This window comes from Balaenoptera borealis (assembly GCF_965194805.1).
Source record: "Balaenoptera borealis genome assembly, chromosome: 20".
Lineage (NCBI taxonomy): Eukaryota > Metazoa > Chordata > Mammalia > Artiodactyla > Balaenopteridae > Balaenoptera > Balaenoptera borealis.
This window is the reverse complement of record NC_138879.1, coordinates 19341497-19351610: the sequence shown is the minus strand read 5'-3', so window position 1 is coordinate 19351610 and position 10114 is coordinate 19341497. Positions and strand designations below refer to the sequence as shown.

The 10114-nt window shown below is 47.3% G+C and overlaps 1 protein-coding gene and 1 pseudogene across 2 annotated transcripts in view; both read left to right on the top strand.

Annotated features, from left to right (window-relative positions):
• Positions 1-402: 402 nt before the first annotated feature.
• On the top strand, positions 403-1109 carry LOC309619269 (methylsterol monooxygenase 1 pseudogene; annotated as a pseudogene). Its single transcript has one exon. The product of its transcript is annotated as a methylsterol monooxygenase 1 pseudogene (transcript).
• An 8850-nt stretch (positions 1110-9959) lies between these two features.
• TNS4 (tensin 4) overlaps positions 9960-10114 on the top strand; it is a 32806-nt gene continuing 32651 nt past the window's right edge. The window contains exon 1 of the mRNA XM_082372251.1: positions 9960-10088. The gene's annotated coding sequence lies outside the window, so the exon portion shown is untranslated. The remainder of the gene's footprint in view (positions 10089-10114) is intronic.

Sequence of the window (10114 nt, the reverse complement as noted above, 5' to 3'; positions counted from 1 at the left end):
GGGGGCCACTCTTCATTGTGGTGCGCGGACCTATCACCGTCGTGGCCTCTCCCGTTGCGGAGCACAGGCTCCAGACGCGCAGGCTCAGCAGTTGTGGCTCACGGGCTTAGTCGCTCCGTGGCATGTAGGATCCTCCCAGGCCAGGGCTCGAACCCGTGTCTCCTGCATTGGCAGGCAGATTCTCAACCACTGCGCCACCAGGGAAGCCCAGTATCAGCATCTTTAGTTCAGCATCCCTGGCTGTGGGATATGTAGATTCACTTTTACCTGAGAATCCTCTGCAGGAACCATTTTAAAATGCTTGGAACTATATGTTGAATAATTATACAAAGTTCCAGATTGCAACATGGGGATCCCTCATAGTTCATGAGGTCCTTTATTACTTGCTCTGTTTACCTGGATTTTTGTTTCAATTTATACCTTACATGAAAAAGTACAAAATTCAAAAGGATAAACCAGAAACGTGGGAAAATCAGTGGAAATATTTTAAAGTACTTCTCTTTAATCCCTTTTGTATCCAGCATCTTTGATTTGTGGAACCTATTATTTTACAGAGTATTTCAATATTCCTTATGATTGGGAAACAATGCCACGATGGTACATGCTTTTGGCAAGATGCTTTGGCTGTGCAGTGATTGCGGATACCTGGCACTATTTCCTGCATAGGCTCTTAAACCACAAAAAATACATAAGCATATTCATAAAATTTGTCATGAGTTTCAGGCTCCATTTGGAATGGAAGCTGAATATGCACATCCTCTGGAAACCCTAATTCTTGGAACTGGATATATCATTGGAATCATGCTTTTATGTGATCCTGTTATTCTTCTTTGGGCCTGGGTGACCGTTCATTTGACAGAAACTGTTGATGTCCGTAGTGGTTACGACATTCCTCTCAACCCTTTAAATCTCATTCCTTTCTATGCTGGTTCTCAGCAACACGATTTCCACCACGTGAACTTCATCGGAAACTATGCTTCGACATTTACATGGTGGGATAGACTTTTTGGAACAGACTCTCAATTTATTGCCTACAATGAGAAGGTGAAGAAGGTTGAGAAAAAGACTGAATAAACATCTCACATAAATCTTCCTGAAGTTACACATTTCCTGAAGTTACACATTTCCTGAATTGAAGCTAGTAGCTAACATTGCTTCTGGGGAGTGGAAATAAACATGTGTCTTGGTTGCTAAGTGATAAAAAGAACATTAACAACTTTTAATTATCTCCCTAGTGGGAACTTTCATATGTTTAAGTACAGTTTCCCTGAGGAAGCTTTAAAGGCCATGTTGCTAACCTTACAAAAAGGATTTAAGTAATGGAAGGAATATTAATGTATGTCTTTTCCTCAAGTTGTACCATAGGCCTGAAGCTGAAATTGGTCTTCAAACCTTTTAAATACATAGTGGCCATTTCAAGAACTCTTAGTAGTATTGAACTTTAAACACTTTTTTGGAATTTGCTTAAAGATCAAATGCCATGGGTTGAACCACACCAATCTGTATAGTGTGAGTGAATCCTGACTCTGAAATAGCCAGCACCGGGAATTTCTACTCTTATCTGGAGCTGACCAGTTTGGGGTGATTCTCTTTCTTTGAGAAGTCCTTTTTGATTGCAATGTACTACTCTTATCTATAAATTAAGGCACTTCTGAATTGATGAAAGACTATTTTAGTCTAAAGGTTTTCAGGTTACTTGAATTTTTTAAACACTGAGCTTTATTTCTGCTGTTTACCCTTTCTTTTTTGTATATCAAGTTTTCATTATACTTAAAGCTGTATCTTGAAACTCTGTGTACTGACTTGCTGTATTTGCACTTGGAGCTATTGAAATAAACGTGATTTTGTTTGAAAAAAAAAAAAAGAAGAAGTGAAGACAGGGCGGGCACACCGGCAGGGGCCGGGGAGTTGTGAGAGCACAGAGTGTCCTCTTAGTCACCCACTAGGCTCAGCAGGAGGCCTTGCTCATCCGATGAGCTCACCTTGGGCCTAGGGCTATGCAAGATCACCAGCAGCACCCCCCATCCTCCCCCGAGCTGGCCAGGGCCCCCTTCTCCAGGCCAGGCCCTGGACAGATGGTCCAGCAGCTTTGGCCATAGCTGCTCTGGCCAGGGGTAACGCACAGGCCCTGATGTCCCTAGAAGTAGCCACACTCCTCCCCTCCCCCCAGCTGGGCAGGCCCAAGGGTCACAGTGCTGAGTCCCCAGCCTGTCTGTGACTGGATACAGGTGGCTGATTTTCTTTTCAGATTTAACCCTGAGGTATAAAAATCACCAAATTATGTCCCAAAGCCATGGACAAATTATTTGGTCCAGAGAAGTCACATGACTTAGCCCTGGTCAGAGTGACGCAGACTCTGTCTGTCATGAGGGAGGAAGGGGTGGGAAAGGAAAAGAGTGTTCTAAGAGGAAGCATGTGCACACCTGCGCTGGGGCCCACCCAGTGTACTCCCCAGAGAGCAGAGTAGAGGAGATGCCAAGGTCCCAGCCCTGGGTCCCAGGAGAACAGGTATCCCTGAGGCCACATGACCCGGTGCGGTGGGAATGGGGCTGCAGTAACCACCCCGCATTGCCTCCACATGTCTCTGTGCGGGTTGGGGGAGGGCCCCGGAAGGCAAGGACCTGAGTCTCAGTCTGATTCTCTCACCACTTGCAATGCGTCATTAAGCAACGCCCCACCCTTCCCGGCCCGAACCTCAGCTAACCCATCGGTCCAGGGAGATCTGACCACATCCCACACAGGTAACACAGAATGATCCATTTTCTTCCAGGGGGAAGAAAATTTTAGAATTCAACATATATGTGTCCACGTAGTTTTCTATCTAAAAGTAAGAAAGGGGGCTTCCCTGGTGGCGCAGTGGTTGAGAATCTGCCTGCTAATGCAGGGGACACGGGTTCGAGCCCTGGTCTGGGAGGATCCCACATGCCGCGGAGCAACTGGGCCCGTGGGCCACAACTACTGAGCCTGCGCATCTGGAGCTTGTGCTCCGCAACAAGAGAGGCCGCGATAGTGAGAGGCCCGCGCACCGCGATGAAGAGTGGCCCCCGCTTGCCGCAACTAGAGAAAGCCCTCGCACAGAAACGAAGACCCAACACAGCCAAAAATAAATAAATAAATACATAAATAAATAATAAAAATAAAGGAATTCCTTTAAAAAAAAAAGTCTAAAAAATAAATAAATAAATAAATAAAAGTAAGAAAGGAATTTAGCTCTACTAATATTTAACATAAAAATTGACCCAGGCACCCCAACTCAGTCTGTTTTGGTCAGTCGTGTCCTCCACATTAGTCAATGCCTGCAAGGAGGTGCAGGCGCTCCATCAGGCAGAGAACTTGAGGAGGGCACCCCCACTCTATCGCTCAACTTCCAACCTATGGGAACATGTTGCCATTTACATATGCCCAGTTCAGTGGAATTCACAGATTGCAATGTCTGATTCAAACTAAATTAACCTGCCTTAGAAAAGGACAAGTGGCCTAAAAAGATTTCTGCCAAGAAACGGCAAGAAAGTAGACACACTTCCCCTGATCCTAGGCCACGATTTCATCTGACATTTCAGGAAGGAAAAGCAAAGGTTGCGTGCTGAGTGCTCCAGAGGAGATTTCCAGAAGTGAAATCTTTTTTCATGAGGATAAGGGTGAAGTTTAAACAGTCGTTAAGGAAGTAATTTTTTTGGAAGGACTATAGTATGAGAGAGAATTTAGAGATAACGTTGAAAAGTGTTCCTATTGTTTATATGATTTTATTGCTGAAAACCTTGTGTGTTCCCAAGATCTTTCATATCTACACTTCAAAGAAAACAAAAAGGAATTTTTAACTTGTTTAAAAACCTTCCAAATGAAGAGTTTGAGTGAGTGTAAAATCCATTTGGTGAAAGTATTAAAATGCAACACATTCCAATTTCTTTGCAGGAAGAACTGATTGACATGAGAGAAGATGGAAATTTGAAAGTCAATTGTGAACAGAACCTTTGCATAATTGGTGGATGGCAATGAAAACTGAAAAATGAATGTCATGGTTTAATGAGCAGAGCCCACAATGCACCTCATCCGTCTGGATCTAGATATTTTCACGAGGCCTCCTTTTCAGCTGTGACAGCCTTTCAAACTGAATATTGAAATAAACCGTACTTAGTACCAGACATTCAAGTCACTGTGTGAAACCAGGATCTTCAAAAGTAAAGAAGGATATTCAATGGTGTCGCTCTCGCTATGAGAGCAAAGAGGGATTTTAGGCCATTATGAAATGAAATGCCATAAAAATTTCTTTAAAACGGTTTTTATTTATTACCTCTTTCATTTCTAGTTATACAGTTTTATAATGTGCGCAAAAATAATAATATACATAGTGTCTAGTTTATTCATATATTATAGTGTACCTAATATTTTATAATAGATATACTTTTGTAATGTACATGCTATTGTATATTTACGTATATAGTTCATGTTTATGATTTATTAGGTTCTATGTATATGAGTTATAAACAAATAGGTATCAGGGATGCCTGCTCAACATTTTTTACTGGTGACGTATGAACAATACAGTTTGAGTTCCGGGTGACGGCAATGCCCAAGGGGCCCCTCCAGCTCTGGCACTGGAGGCCACATGGAGAACACTCTACTCTGAGTGGGGACATTCATAACAGAGACGTCCCTAGATTGGGCCTCACCTGGCATACAGGTGGAGGCTCAGGCATGCACATTTTATAGCTAAGGAGTCAGAAGTACAAAAGAGTAAGGCATGAGGAAGGCTTCACCTTGCAAGGGCAGCCCCATCATAAAGACCAAAATCCCCTCCCCAGGGATAAGAAGGACCACAGTCTTCCCCTTCTCACCCCTCCCACTGCAGCAGAAGGAAAACAAGACTTCCCTTCTGCTCAGGGGCTCTGAGAGGGTAACTGTCTTTCCTGGAGCATCACAGCAAATTGGCGATGGAAACTAAGTGTAAATGCAAGCATCCAGAGTGCTAGGTATGGCCTTTTACCTGCTCTGCTCTCTCTGGGCCTTGACGCAGAGCCAGGTGCTTAGTTACCAAAGTTCTCACTCTTGTCTCTGTTGGGAAGCCCTTCCTGCTATTCATTTCAGTCTTGCATGCTGCAAATAAAGCCTAGAATGTTCAGGAGGTTAACCAGTTCAGTTTTCTGCCCCATTGTAGCAAAGAATATCCCTCTCCAATCTTTGGCATCTGTCTTAACCCCAGAGAAGAGAGTCCCAGAGAAAAGTAAGGTCGGCACCTCTGCTACCCTCTCAAGGGGTTCAGCAACTCCCTGAAGCAAGATGATCTTTCTCTGGCACAAAGGTGTTCACATCGCTCCCTCCCTGCTCCTGCTCTGCTTAAAAACATCCCTGTAGGGCTTTCCTGGTGGCGCAGTGGTTGAGAATCTGCCTGCCAATGCAGGGGACACGGGTTCGAGCCCTGGTCTGGGAGGATCCCACATGCCGCGGAGCAGCTGGGCCCGTGAGCCACAACTACTGAGCCTGCGCATCTGGAGCTTGTGTTCCGCAACAAGAGAGGCCGCGATAGTGAGAGGCCCGCGCACCGCGATGAAGAGTGGCCCCCGCTTGCCACAACTGGAGAAAGCCCTCGCACAGAGACGAAGACCCAACACAGCCAAAAATAAATAAATAAATAAATAAATTTTAAAAAGCATCCCTGTATCTCCATCGCCCACAGCAGAAAAGCCAGGCTGCTTAGGCTGACCTCCATGCCCTTGACCCCCTAGGTGAGCCCACCTGCATCACTCACCAGCAAGAAACAGAAACCACACTAGCTAATTTAAGCAGAAAGGAATTTCATGCAGGTAATTCTATGCTGACAAAATCATCAGAAGGGCGAAAGAAACAGGCTGCACCGGCAGGAATGGCTCCCAGAAAAACATGGGACGCACCTTGCGAAACACCTCCTCTGACACCGTCAGGAAGGTAAAAAATCAGGAGCCGCCCAGGGTCTGTTGGCTTCAAGAAGCATCACCTAACTGATTCAGGGGTCAGAAGACCATTTCAGCAACAACTTCTCCATACCCACAAAACTGGACACTGGATGCTAGAAGCCAGCCGCCCCCCAAAATCAGTGTCTCCACAACCAGGCTGAGCAACAAGCCATGTTCCCAAGTCCGTTCGATTGACAGAACCTGTTGCCTAGTCAGAACTCTAGCCGCAACAGAGTCTGAGGAACACAGTGGTCAGGGTCCAGCTTCTCCAGCTAAGGAAGGCTCACTAGGAGAAGAGTGGGTGGAGGTCGATGCTATATACACACTGTCTCTCCAGATTCTTCTCCCAGCATTCTTCCCACCCTCACCCTGAGTTCCAGCTACAGAGAACACTCCAATGGTCCTGGGAGCACCCCAGGCTCCTTCTCACCTCTCTGACTTTGCCCAGGCGGGTCACCATACCCCTCCACTTTAAATGTGCTCTGAGTCTGAGATGCTTTCTCTGGTTCCAGGAGACAGGGGTTACCATAGCCCAAAGCTGTCCAACAGAAATGTAATCTACATGTAATTTTAAACTTTCTAGTAGCCACGTGTTGAATAATGGCCACCCCCAAAGTATCAAGTCTTAACTCCTGAAACTTTCTAATGTTACCTTATTTGGAAAAAGGATCTTTGCAGATGTAATTAAGTTAAGGATTTCATGGTAAGATTACCCTGGATTATCTAGGGGAGCCCTAAATGCCATCATATGGTCTTCATAAGACAGAGGTAAAAGATAACACAGACAGGGGAGAAAGCAAAGTAAAGACAAGGCAGAGGGACTTCCCTGGTGGCACAGTGGTTGGGAATCCGCCTGCCAATGCAGGCGACACAGGTTCGAGCCCTGGTCCGGGAAGATCCCACATGCTGCGGAGCAGCTAAGCCCGTGCGCCACAACTACTGAGCCTGTGCTCTGGAGCCCGTGTGCCACAACTACTGAGCCTGCGTGCTGCAACTACTGAAGCCCACGTGCCTAGAGTCTGTGCTCTGCAACAAGAGAAACTACTTCAGTGAGGGGCCTGCGCACCGCAGCGAAGAGTGGCCCCCGCTCGCCACAACTGGAGAAAGCCCGCGCGCAGCAATGAAGACCCAACAGATCCAAAAATAAATTTATAAAAAAGACAAGGCAGAGATTGGAGCAACGTGGCCACAAGCCCAGGAATTCCAGGGCAGCCACCAGAAGGTGGAAGAGGCAAGGGACAGATTCTTCCCAACAACCCAATTTCAGGTTTCTAAGCTCCAGCCTGCAAATGAATATATTTTTGATGTTTTAAACCACCAGGTTTGTGGCAATTTGTTATAGCAGCCTCAGGAAACTAATAAAACACATCTCAAATAGTGAAAAGAAGCAGGTGAAATTAATTTTAGTAGTATATTTTATTTAACCCAATGTCTATAAAATATTATCAACATGTTATCAATATAAAAAGCATCAATGAGATATTTACATCCTTTTTTTCATACTAAGTCTTTGAAATCCGAATCATGTTTCACGCCTATGACACGTTTCAATTTGGACCAGCCACATCAAAAGGGCTGAATAGCCACATGTGACTAATGGCTACCAGAGAGGACAAATCCTCCTTTGTAGGATTTGCGGAGCACCAGCCTGGGATTTGGGGACTTATTTGCCTATGAGTCATCGTCTCCCATAGACAGCATGCTCCTTGGGAGCAGGAACCTTGTCCCATTCATCTTGGTATCCCAGTGCCTAAACATAAGAACATTCAATGAATGTATTTTGAATGAATGTGTAACAGATTCTCTACAAGAAAAAAAGCCCTGTCAGAAACTACATTTTTTTGTTTTTTTGTTTGATTTTCCCTCTTCCTTAGTGAGAGGAGTTCGGGATCCCTCAAAATATAGGCTTGGAATCCCTTCTCTTGGAAGGGTAGATGTAGACCAAGTTGCCCCCAGCAGCCAGGAAAATGCTATATGTTGAAGTTGGAAAGAAATGTGGTGAATAGGCCTGTGTCTATTAAAGAAGTTGAATCTGTAATTAATAATCTTCCAGAACTGAAAGCACAAGGCCCCAATGGGTTTACTGGTGAATTCTACCAAACTTTTAAGGAAGAAATTACCCAATTCTCTACAATCTCTTTCAGAAGCTAGAAACAGAGAGAATACTCTAACTCATTCTATGAGGCCAACATCACTCGAATACCACAACCAGACAAAGACATTACAAGAAAACCACAGATCAATGTCTCTCATAAGCATCGATGCAAACATCTTCAACAAAATATTAGCAAATTGAGCCCAACAGTGTATAAAAAATTATACAACACAACCAAGTGGGATGTATCCCAGGTATGCAAGACTGGTTCAATATTCAAAACTCAATTAATGTACTCCATCACATCAACAAGCAAAAGAGGGGAAAAAATCACACGCTCCTATCCATAGATGCAGAAAGAAATTCTGTCCCACCCCTTGGGAGGCTGATCATGTCAAGAGGAGGTAGGGGGAAGGTAGGGGGAGCAGAGGGAGGTGGGGGATGAGGCAGAGGCAGGGGGGCTGAGTGGGCAGGGTCTGTGAGGTGGCTGAGGCTGGAATCAGTGTTCCTGGGACTGGCTTAAGGTGAAGGAAGCAGCCAAATGTGAACCAAAAGAGTCAAACCTGCCAAGAAAGACTGTAACCCTCAAGCACAGGGTCATAAGCCTGGGGATCCCAGACCTGAAGAACTGCAAAAACTGGCCTCGGTGTCAGCCCCCAGGAAGGCAGCCAGGGCCAACACCAGGACCACTCCAATCCTGGCCCGACACTTTGACCCCCCGTAACCTGCCGCTTCCACCTGAGAATCTCAGCAGCTGGCTGCCCATGAATAAGGCTGCTGTGGGCAGTGCACCCTGTTTTGCAGCTGCATCCACCCCGAGGGAGGGGCACCATTTTCTTCATTCAGAGACACAACTGCTCACCAGGCTATGGGCCAGCTGGGCTGCGTGAACACCCAGAGACGCCTTTCAATGCCACCGTCAAGAGGGATCACCTTTCACAACTTTGCACCGTTGTACTCCCTCGCCTCCCACGACACAAGCTCATCATGCCTCCATGAAGCCACAGAACATCAAAAACTTTAAGGTCAGAAGCCCTTCCACTGAGCATTATGGGGGCACTGGGTAGCCCACCCACCCCTGAGATTAGCCACTTCGGAGATCACCATGAGTCCCTGGGCTGGAGACTTTGCTGGCTTCCTAGCTTCAGACCAACCTGCCCAGTTGGGGCTCAGCTCTACCAGCAGCGGCCCTCCCCCACAATGGCTGGATGTCCCCTCACAATACTCTGGGACCCCTGGCACAGAACAGGGAGGGACTGGAGCCAGGGAGAGGGAATGCCTGGACTTTCGGACTGCCTGCCATCGCTCCCACATGGAACTTCCACAATACCGTGCAGAGGGATAGTCCATGAGTGAATGAGTGAAGCCCAGCAAGGCTTTGAGCCCCTTCTCTAAGCCCTCTAGACACTCAGAACCTCCTCCTCTTGAGTTAGAAGCCTATTCCCAGGCTAAGAAGAAAAGACAGTATCTGTGCCCCGCCTGAGTTCCAACGGGCCCCTACGCGGTGCCTGCCACAGTGACCCAGCCCAGAGAGCACAGGGGGGGCCTTTGGGAAGGGTCTCCTGTCCCCTGACATCCTGCTCCCCCAAGGCCAAGGCTTCACTCTCTGCTAGCCCTGCCAACCCCCAGTTCCTCCCCTGGCTGGCACTGGGTGAAGGGAATGCCTACAGTACACCTCGGACCTAAGAAGCCCTGTCCAAGCAGGGGTTCCCCGGAGCACGTGGTTCCCAGGGAGGGGATGGGCAGCAGGAAGCTTGGGACCCCCACACACACACACCCTGCCCCAGTGCCCACCAGGGCCAGGCCGCCCCCCAATGCTTCCCTTCCCCTGCCCGTGCCAGCCCCACCTGAGCGGTGCAGACCTGCGGGTGGGGCCTGCCGGCTGTCAGGCCACGTGTAGGGCCTGGGAGGGAGGACAGAGGGCGGGGCTGGCCGGCTGCTCTTAAGGCGGAGCTGGAGGTGAACTGCACCTCCCCTTACTCCTCACCTGGGCTCTGACAGCCTCTCTCCGTCCCAGCAGCCAGGAGTGAACGCAGGAGTGTCTTGCCTGCCCAGGACGCCAGGTAGGTGCCTTTATTCTTTAAGGAGA